We start from the raw sequence: 10150 nt of genomic DNA, 5'->3' as shown, positions 1-10150 counted from the left end.
CATATACACATATATATATACACATATATACATACACATACTTATAGACACATATATACATACACATACATATAGACACATATATACATACACATATATACATACACATACCTATATACACATATATATAGACACATATATACATACACATACCTATATACACATATATACATACACATACTTATAGACACATATATACATACACATACTTATAGACACATATATACATACACATATATACATACACATATATACATATACATACCCATATACACATATATACATACACATACCTATATACACATATATACATACACATACCTATATACACATATATACATACACATACCTATATACACATATATACATACATATATATACATACATATATATACATACACATATATACATACACATACCTATATACACATATACACATACCTATATATACATACACATACCTATATACACATATATACATACACATACCTATATACACATACACATATACACATATATACATACACATACCTATATACACATATACACATATATACATACACTACACATACCTATATACACATATCTATATACACATACCTATGTACACATATATTCATACACATACCTATATACACATATATATATACACATACCTATATACACATATATACATACACATATATATATACACATACCTATATACACATACCTATATGCACATACCTATATACACATATATACATACACATATATATATACACATACCTATATACACATACCTATATGCACATACCTATATGCACATACCTATATACACATACCTATATACACATACCTATATACACATACCTATATACACATACACATACCTATATACACATATCTATATGCACATACCTATATGCACATACCTATATACACATATATATATACACATACCTATATACACATATATACATACACATACTTATATACACATACCTATATACACATATATACATACACATACCTATATACACATACCTATATTCACATACCTATATACAGTGCCTTGCGAAAGTATTCGGCCCCCTTGAACTTTGCGACCTTTTGCCACATTTCAGGCTTCAAACATAAAGATATAAAACTGTATTTTTTTGTGAAGAATCAACAACAAGTGGGACACAATCATGAAGTGGAACGACATTTATTGGATATTTCAAACTTTTTTAACAAATCAAAAACTGAAAAATTGGGCGTGCAAAATTATTCAGCCCCCTTAAGTTAATACTTTGTAGCGCCACCTTTTGCTATAAGTCGCTTGGGGTATGTCTCTATCAGTTTTTGCACATCGCGAGACTGACATTTTTTCCCATTCCTCCTTGCAAAACAGCTCGAGCTCAGTGAAGTTGGATGGAGAGCATTTGTGAACAGCAGGTTTCAGTTCTTTCCACAGATTCTCGATTGGATTCAGGTCTGGACTTTGACTTGACCATTCTAACACCTGGATATGTTTATTTTTGAACCATTCCATTGTAGATTTTGCTTTATGTTTTGGATCATTGTCTTGTTGGAAGACAAATCTCCGTCCCAGTCTCAGGTCTTTTGCAGACTCCATCAGGTTTTCTTCCAGAATGGTCCTGTATTTGGCTCCATCCATCTTCCCATCAATTTTAACCATCTTCCCTGTCCCTGCTGAAGAAAAGCAGGCCCAAACCATGATGCTGCCACCACCATGTTTGACAGTGGGGATGGTGGGGTCAGGGTGATGAGCTGTGTTGCTTTTACGCCAAACATAACGTTTTGCATTGTTGCCAAAAAGTTCAATTTTGGTTTCATCTGACCAGAGCACCTTCCACATGTATGGTGTGTCTCCCAGGTGGCTTGTGGAAAACTTTAAACAACACTTTTTATGGATATCTTTAAGAAATGGCTTTCTTCTTGCCACTCTTCCATAAAGGCCAGATTTGTGCAATATACGACTGATTGTTGTCCTATGGACAGAGTCTCCCACCTCAGCTGTAGATCTCTGCAGTTCATCCAGAGTGATAATGGGCCTCTTGGCTGCATCTCTGATCAGTCTTCTCCTTGTATGAGCGGAAAGTTTAGAGGGACGGCCAGGTCTTGGTAGATTTGCAGTGGTCTGATACTCCTTCCATTTCAATATTATCGCTTGCACAGTGCGATAATCTCTTCCCAACTATTTTGCAATTTATATGACACAGCTGTCAGTGTTTTGGTCCTTAAATGAAATTAGTATATGTTATTATTTATCACACTTTTCTTTAACCATTTATGTTCTTTAAATACAGGGCCGACATACAAGTTCCTTACCTTTTTCCCCTTTACATGCCCCTTCCATTTCTGTGGTAATGCTGCAATTAGTTGGTTGTAATTTTGGGTAGAGCAGACATTTCCATATGTCTGTGTTAGCTGCATGTGTGACAACCCTCCATCAGTCCTATTTATGATATCATTCACTCAAATTATATATTTTTTAAACATTTCTTTGAAAAATATGTTAAAAAAAATCTATTTGAGTTTAACCACAATATTTGTAATGTTTGTTCTGTCTTTTCAGGTGGATTAAACTGACATTGCGACTAACTTTACAAGATGTGTTTAAAAAAATAATGATATTTTGGAGATTATTTCCATTTCAAATAACGAAAATTAGCAGTTGTAGTTGAATAAAGGGGAAAAGGCCATTCTTGAACATAGGATGAGACATTCATACCAATTTACTAGAGAACCAGTTTGGATTTAAGTATAACTTTTGTAGGACTGATGCCTTTAGTGAGAGGTCTAATGCTTATAATATTTAATCATTTCTGCCCCCCGAATTCATATTCCTTACATAAATAGGCCCTTTTAATTTTATCTGTCTTGCCGTTACAAATCAAATTGAATATTTTTTGTTCATATAATTTAAAAAGCAGGTCACGAGGTGTAGGCAAAACCATAAGCAAATAGGTAAACTGTGATATAACTAAGGAGTTAATCAGGGTGATTTTTACACAAATAGACAGGTATTTTCCTTTCCATGGTAGCAAGATCTTATCTATTTTTGTTAACCTTCTATAAACATTTATTGGACTGAGATCGTTTATTTCTTTTGGGATTTGTATACCGACTATGTCCACATCTCCGTCAGACCATTTAATTGGTAAACTACACAGTAATGTAAAATTTGCATATTTTTAGTGATCCATTACGTAATATGGTACATTTATCATCATTTGGTTTTAATCCAGAGAGAATAGCAAAAGTATCTAGATCCTCTATGAGGCCGTGGAGAGACTCTAATTGTGGTTTTAAAAGAAAACATGAATCATCAGCATACAATGACACCTTCATTTGTAAGCCACGGATTTCTAATCCCTTAATATTATTGTTGGATCTAATTTTAATAGCTAACATTTTAATGGCAATAATAAATAGATACGCCAATAGTGGACCACCTTGTTTTACTCCTCTAGACAGTTTAAAACTTCCTGAGATGTAGCCATTATTTACTATTTTACACCTAGGGTTACTATACATAACCTTAACCCATTTTATAAGAGATTCCCCAAAATTGAAATATTCTAGGCATTTATATATAAACTCCACTCGTACTTTATCAAAAGCCTTTTCAAAGTCAGCTATGAATATCAGGCATTTATAGAATTAATAATAATAATATCTGACAATACTTTTTTAATTCTATGCTCCAAGCATTTTGCTAGGATTTTTGCATCACAACACTGAAGTGTAAGAGGTCTCCAATTCTTTAAATGGATTGGATCTTTATATACAGTGGAGCAAAAAAGTATTTAGTCAGCCACCAATTGTGCAAGTTCTCCTGCTTAAAAATATGAGAGAGGCCTGTAATCATAGGTACACTTCAACTATGGCAGACAAAATGAGAAAAAAAATTCAGAAAATCACATTGTCGGATTTTATATTAATTTATTTGCAAATTATGGTGGAAAATAAGTATTAGGTCAATAACAGAAGTTTATCTCAATACTTTGTTACATAACCTTTGTTGGCGTATGACAGAGGTCAAACGTTTTCTGTAAGTCTTCACAAGGTTTTCACACACTGTTGCTGGTATTTTGGCCCATTCCTCCATGCAGATCTCCTCCAGAGCATTGATGTTTTGGGGCTGTTGCTGGGCAACACAAACTTTCAACTCCCTCCAAAGATTTTCTATGGGGTTGAGATCTGGAGACTGGCCAGGCCACTCCAGGACCTTGAAATGCTTCTTACGAAGCCACTCCTTCGTTGCCCGGGCGGTGTGTTTGGGATCATTGTCATGCTGAAAGACCCAGCCACATTTCATCTTCAATGCCCTTGCTGATGGAAGGAGATTTACACTCAAAATCTCACAATACATGGCCCCATTCATTATTTTCCATTCTTTCCTCAGTCGTCCTAGTCCCTTTGCAGAAAAACAGCCCCAAAGCATGATGTTTCCACCCCCATGCTTCACAGTAGGTATGGTGTTCTTTGGATGCAACTCAGCATTCTTTGTCCTCCAAACACAACGAGTTGAGTTTTTACCAAAAAGTTATATTTTGGTTTCATCTGACCATATGACATTCTCCCAATCTTCTTCTGGATCATCCAAATGCTCTCTAGCAAACTTCAGACGGGCCTGGACATGTACTGGCTTAAGCAGGGGGACATGTCTGGCACTGCAGGATTTGAGTCCCTGGCGGCGTAGTGTGTTACTGATGGTAAACGAAAACATATTCTTAAAGTACTTTACTTCCTCTTTCAAAATATAATTTGTAACAAGTTTCAATAAAAAAATTGGTAACATTTCTATATTGAAGATTGAAAAAGAATGTGGTGCATTTTTCCTCATATTCCATCCAGTTCGCTTTATTTTTTATAATATATTACACTGGATCTTTCTTGAACAAGTTCCTCCTCTGTAATTTGGCTTTCACATAAGTCTTTCTGTACAGATCTTTATTTTTATAATATATTACACTGGATCTTTCTTGAACAAGTTCCTCCATTTCTTTTTGTTTTTCCTGTAACTTATTCTGTGTCTCTATGGTACAGTTTTTTATTGCTATCTAACTTTACTGTTAGTCCTTCAATATCCTTTGTCAATATGGACTATTTTGATCTAAATGGTTTTTGTTTTATAGATGAGTACTGAATTGCACGTTTTCCAAAGGCACATTTAAAAGTGTCCCATACAATAAGGGGATCTGCTGTACCTATGATATGTCTGAAAAAGTCTGTTATAAATTCTTCTGTCCTAGTTCTAAACAATTTATCATCTAGTAGGCTTTGATTAAATGTCCAATATCCTCGCCCACGTGGAAATTCTGTAAGAGTAATATATATGTCAATTATGTGATGATCCGACCGCATTCTGTCCCCTATCAACCCTTTTTAAACGTTTGGTGCCAGAGAGAATGGTATAAGAAAGTAGTCAACACGACGAGCTTGATTAAGCCTCAGCCATGTATGTCTCACTAGATCAGGGTATTTAAGTATTCATATATCCACTAATTTCAATATATCCATGACATTCATGATTTCATTAGGTGCCTGAGGGTGATAGTTTGTAGTGTGATTTCCTTTCAGGTCCATAGAGGTATTTAAGACCGTATTAAAATCTCCCACCATAATAATAGACTCTAGTGCTGCTTGTAGAGTTGATACATTCTTATATATATTTTAAAAGAAGCTTGGATCATCATTATTCGGACCGTATAGGTTAATAAGCCATATCTGTTTATTGTCCAATAGCATATTTAAAATAATCCGTCTGTCTTAATGATCTGTTTGGACAATTTGCACATTTCGATCAAAATTACTTTAAATTAATACCATCACATCAATGTTAATGCTGAGACAATCAATGTCATATATCATCAATAAATACAGACAACAACACCTTTCTTCTGTTACGTAGAGCACTTTTATTTTGCCGAAATTCCATGACCCGGAAGTTATTTTTTTGTGTTGCTGACGAGACGCTGGTGCAGATGCGGAAGTTGACGGTTGTAACAATTAGCCACCTTGCTAGCTAATTATTTACTTAACTGAAGATTTACTTGATAAAGACAACGATAAATAGGTCCTGAATTGAATGATATATCCTTTGATACGTATTTGTTGGTGAAACCTACATATTTCCTCGCTCAACCAGGAGGGAATTTGAAAACAATCGAACGTAAGTTAGTTTTGCTAAGCTAATAGCTAGTGTTATAACTGCTGGCACATCAATCTTGACCCTGCAATTCATGTTTTTCATTATGGATGATGGTGAAGCATGTCCATCGAGCATACATCAAATGTCCGGGTAACTTCACATCGGTCATGGCTAGCTAGCTAGCTAGTTGCCCATACAGGTTAACTTCAAATCGTTCATGGCTAGCTCGCTAGCCTCCCAAACATATTATATGGATTGAGAAGTTGGCTAGCTACAGATTCATCATGCTCAGACGTTTTCTGTTGGCTAGATAGTCCAACATTCTGGGGAAAAAACACAAATGTTTATGCACAAAATACTTAATATACATAAGAAAACGTAATTGTGGAAACTTTATAACAATGTGTGTTATCAGGTAGAGGCTTTTTGGCCACGCCTGTTGTCCGTAGGTCGCACAGGTAGAGTTTAAGTCTCTACTTTTATCAAATGTAAGAAACAACATTTAGCTGCTTAAGACCGATTTGAGCCGGTCGGTCACATATTTTAATAATTGTCCATATAAGGCTGAAATATATATTTAGATATCTGAAGGTTTTTTTTCTGCATAGAAATGTCTTGGGTGGCCGCCTAAGTGTTTTTTTTTTCGGGCCACCTACGTCCAAACATTTATTTATATATATATATATAACTTATGGATGGACCAAAAGTATGTAGAAAATATAGTGGACCTATGTACACTAACGTTCAAAAGTTTGGGGTCACTTAGAAATGTCCTTGTTTAAAAATGAGGTCCTTTAAAATAACATCAAATTGATCAGAAATACAGTGTAGACATTGTTTTCAATAAGATGATCTTTGATAACTAACAAACACCTAAATCAAAGCTAGACAGTCAGGTGAGAATATACAATAAAACGAATTATACATTCAGGAGTATTTTTTTCATGGCATGGGGCCCCCATTGACTTTGTTTGAGTCACTTGAATGTATTAGCCATGGCAAAATGTGTAGAATTGAAGGGAATTTGCTATAGAACTGCATTGTTCTCTCAGCCTCATAGCAAAATGTGTAGAATTGAAGGGAATTTGCTATAGAACTGCACATTGTTCTCTCAGCCTCATAGCAAAATGTGTAGAATTGCTCTGCAGTGACGGGAGCTGTGGCTGGACTGCTCCCCCTCTGGAGATGTGCCTCAGGGCCCCTCCTCTGCACCATGTTCAGTTGGGGCTGTTGCTTTTTGTTGCATCCAACTAACATCACTCCACCGTATTCCAGACAATGCCTGACCAGTGTAGTGTACACTGTGACCAGATCTTCAGGCCATTTCTCAGTGAGGCCACTGCTTCACGTGCATCACCGCTGAGGTTAGAGTCTAGATGAAAACTAAGATACTTGGTCATTGATACCACTGGTACTTCCTGTCCTCCCTGGATGAGTGGTGCAGGTTGTGCAGGGTCTCTTGAAAACATCTGCATTTTCCAGACTTTTTTGTGGGGTGTTTTGTTAAATAGATCACAACATTTCCTTTACAACTTTGAAAATATATTGTGTGGTCATCCTCAATTCAAGTCAGTCGTCCATGAAATCAATTGTTTGTCGTTCTCTTAGCAACCTACTGCTTCAACCTGACTCTCCTTGAGTAGTCCAACACGATGCTGCTCTGAGGGCAATCCCTATGCAATTCTATTATGAAGACTTTTCCTACAAGCCCAAAACGTTGATGGCAAGAAACTTAAATGTGGTGACAACCTTAAAAAAGAAAGAATTGCATAGCAGTCTTGTGTTGGTCAATAAAATGATGAGGAATAAGCTCTATATATAGAGTGATTTAGTGACCTTTACCATTTCAATCAAACAACACTACAAAACACAATACGGTGTGTGTTTGGGACTTTTACCATTGAAACTGCTGTAAACTATTGGTGTACTTGTTCACCGGGAAAGGTCTAACAGTAATTCGTCCAGACCTTTTTTTTTTAAGGGAATATACAACACACAAAGGGTCCGTTTCCTTGTCACAGATTAAGCATTAAAGGTTGACCAACGGATTTGCTTTCATGGAGGACAGGCTTGAATTGTGAGGATGACCACACAATTTATTTTCATAATGAACCAAATCTACTGAATCAGAGTCTAGTAGGAACAGCGGCATCTAGTGGTCAAAACCTGCTACTGTCACACTACTGTATGGTAGATGATACAAAAGACAAGAACATCACCATTTTCACAGGGAAGCCAAAGCTTCATACTACTGGTCAAACATAGAGAACTCTATGAACTCCTACTCTATACTGATGGTTCGGGTGGTCCGTGGGTGGCTTTACAAGTTGTTTTTGGTAGGAAGAAGTTTGGTACTATATATTGAATATTATCTGAATCCAATCAATTAAAATGGCCAATTTGAGATAAAATGACATTTAAACAAAATAATGTTTCAGGAATGCCAATCTAACTACTGAAACAATTTCAAAACAATCTGAGATGGTGTGTGCCATGGCTGAAATTACATGAAACAACTCCTGGGCTGCTGTTCTTCTCTAATCAAGTAGGATGGAAACAACTCTTAGGCTGCTGTTCTACTCTAAATATAATCAAGTAGGATGGAACAACTCTTAGGCTGCTGTTCTACTCTAATCAAGTAGGATGGAACAACTCTTAGGCTGCTGTTCTACTCTATTCAAGTAGTATGGAAACAACTCTTAGGCTGCTGTTCTACTCTAAATATAATCAGGTAGGATGGAACAACTCTTAGGCTGCTCTTCTACTCTAAATATAATCAAGTAGTATGGAACAACTCTTAGGCTGCTGTTCTACTCTATTCAAGTAGTATGGAAACAACTCTTAGGCTGCTCTTCTACTCTAAATATAATCAAGTAGTATGGAACAACTCTTAGGCTGCTGTTCTACTCTATTCAAGTAGTATGGAAACAACTCTTAGGCTGCTCTTCTACTCTAAATATAATCAAGTAGTATGGAACAACTCTTAGGCTGCTGTTCTACTCTATTCAAGTAGGATGGAACAACTCTTAGGCTGCTCTTCTACTCTAAATATAATCAAGTAGTATGGAAACAACTCTTAGGCTGCTGTTCTACTCTAAATATAATCAAGTAGGATGGAAACAACTCTTAGGCTGCTCTTCTACTCTAAATATAATCAAGTAGTATGGAAACAACTCTTAGGCTGCTCTTCTACTCTAAATATAATCAAGTAGTATGGAAACAACTCTTAGGCTGCTGTTCTACTCTATTCAAGTAGGATGGAACAACTCTTAGGCTGCTCTTCTACTCTAAATATAATCAAGTAGTATGGAAACAACTCTTAGGCTGCTCTTCTACTCTAAATATAATCAAGTAGTATGGAAACAACTCTTAGGCTGCTGTTCTACTCTAAATATAATCAAGTAGGATGGAAACAACTCTTAGGCTGCTGTTCTACTCTAAATATAATCAAGTAGGATGGAACAACTCTTAGGCTGCTGTTCTACTCTATTCAAGTAGTATGGAAACAACTCTTAGGCTGCTCTTCTACTCTAAATATAATCAAGTAGGATGGAACAACTCTTAGGCTGCTTTCCTACTCTAATCAAGTAGTATGGAAACAACTCTTAGGCTGCTGGTCTACTCTAAATATACAGCTGGTGACCTGTACTATACAAGTAACTTCTCCCTCGCCCATCGAAATAAACATCACTTTCTTTTCCAATGTTTAACTAACACCGTTCTGCTGTGGCTGCCAGCTAGCCAGCATACATTAGCTAGCTTTGAAGGGCTCATCAGGACTGAACTCAATCCATTCGCCTCCACGCGACTCGCAGCTGCACGATATACGTCATCAATTTGGGCACCGGGAGTGTCCGTATAGCCTCTCCCGTTTCGTCATCATGTTGTGACCAAGAGAGACTAACTACACTGACTAATGAAAGCTTAAAATGTGTTACTGTAAAATCATATCGGATGTGTTTACACAGGCAGCCCGATTCTGAACTTTTTTCACTTATTCGTCTT

General features: G+C 36.3%; 1 protein-coding gene across 5 annotated transcripts in view; it reads left to right on the top strand.

Annotated features, from left to right (window-relative positions):
- Nucleotides 1–5966: 5966 nt before the first annotated feature.
- Nucleotides 5967–10150, top strand: part of LOC135506899 (STAM-binding protein-like A) — a 38996-nt gene continuing 34812 nt past the window's right edge. For all 5 annotated transcript variants that reach the window (XR_010450605.1, XR_010450597.1, XM_064926432.1 and 2 more), the window contains exon 1: nt 5967–6166. The gene's annotated coding sequence lies outside the window, so the exon portion shown is untranslated. The remainder of the gene's footprint in view (nt 6167–10150) is intronic.

This window comes from Oncorhynchus masou, chromosome 1 (genome assembly GCF_036934945.1).
Source record: "Oncorhynchus masou masou isolate Uvic2021 chromosome 1, UVic_Omas_1.1, whole genome shotgun sequence".
In the NCBI taxonomy this organism is placed as follows: Eukaryota; Metazoa; Chordata; class Actinopteri; order Salmoniformes; family Salmonidae; genus Oncorhynchus; species Oncorhynchus masou.
Note: the sequence above shows the minus strand (reverse complement) of the source record. Positions and strands in the feature narration are given on the sequence as shown.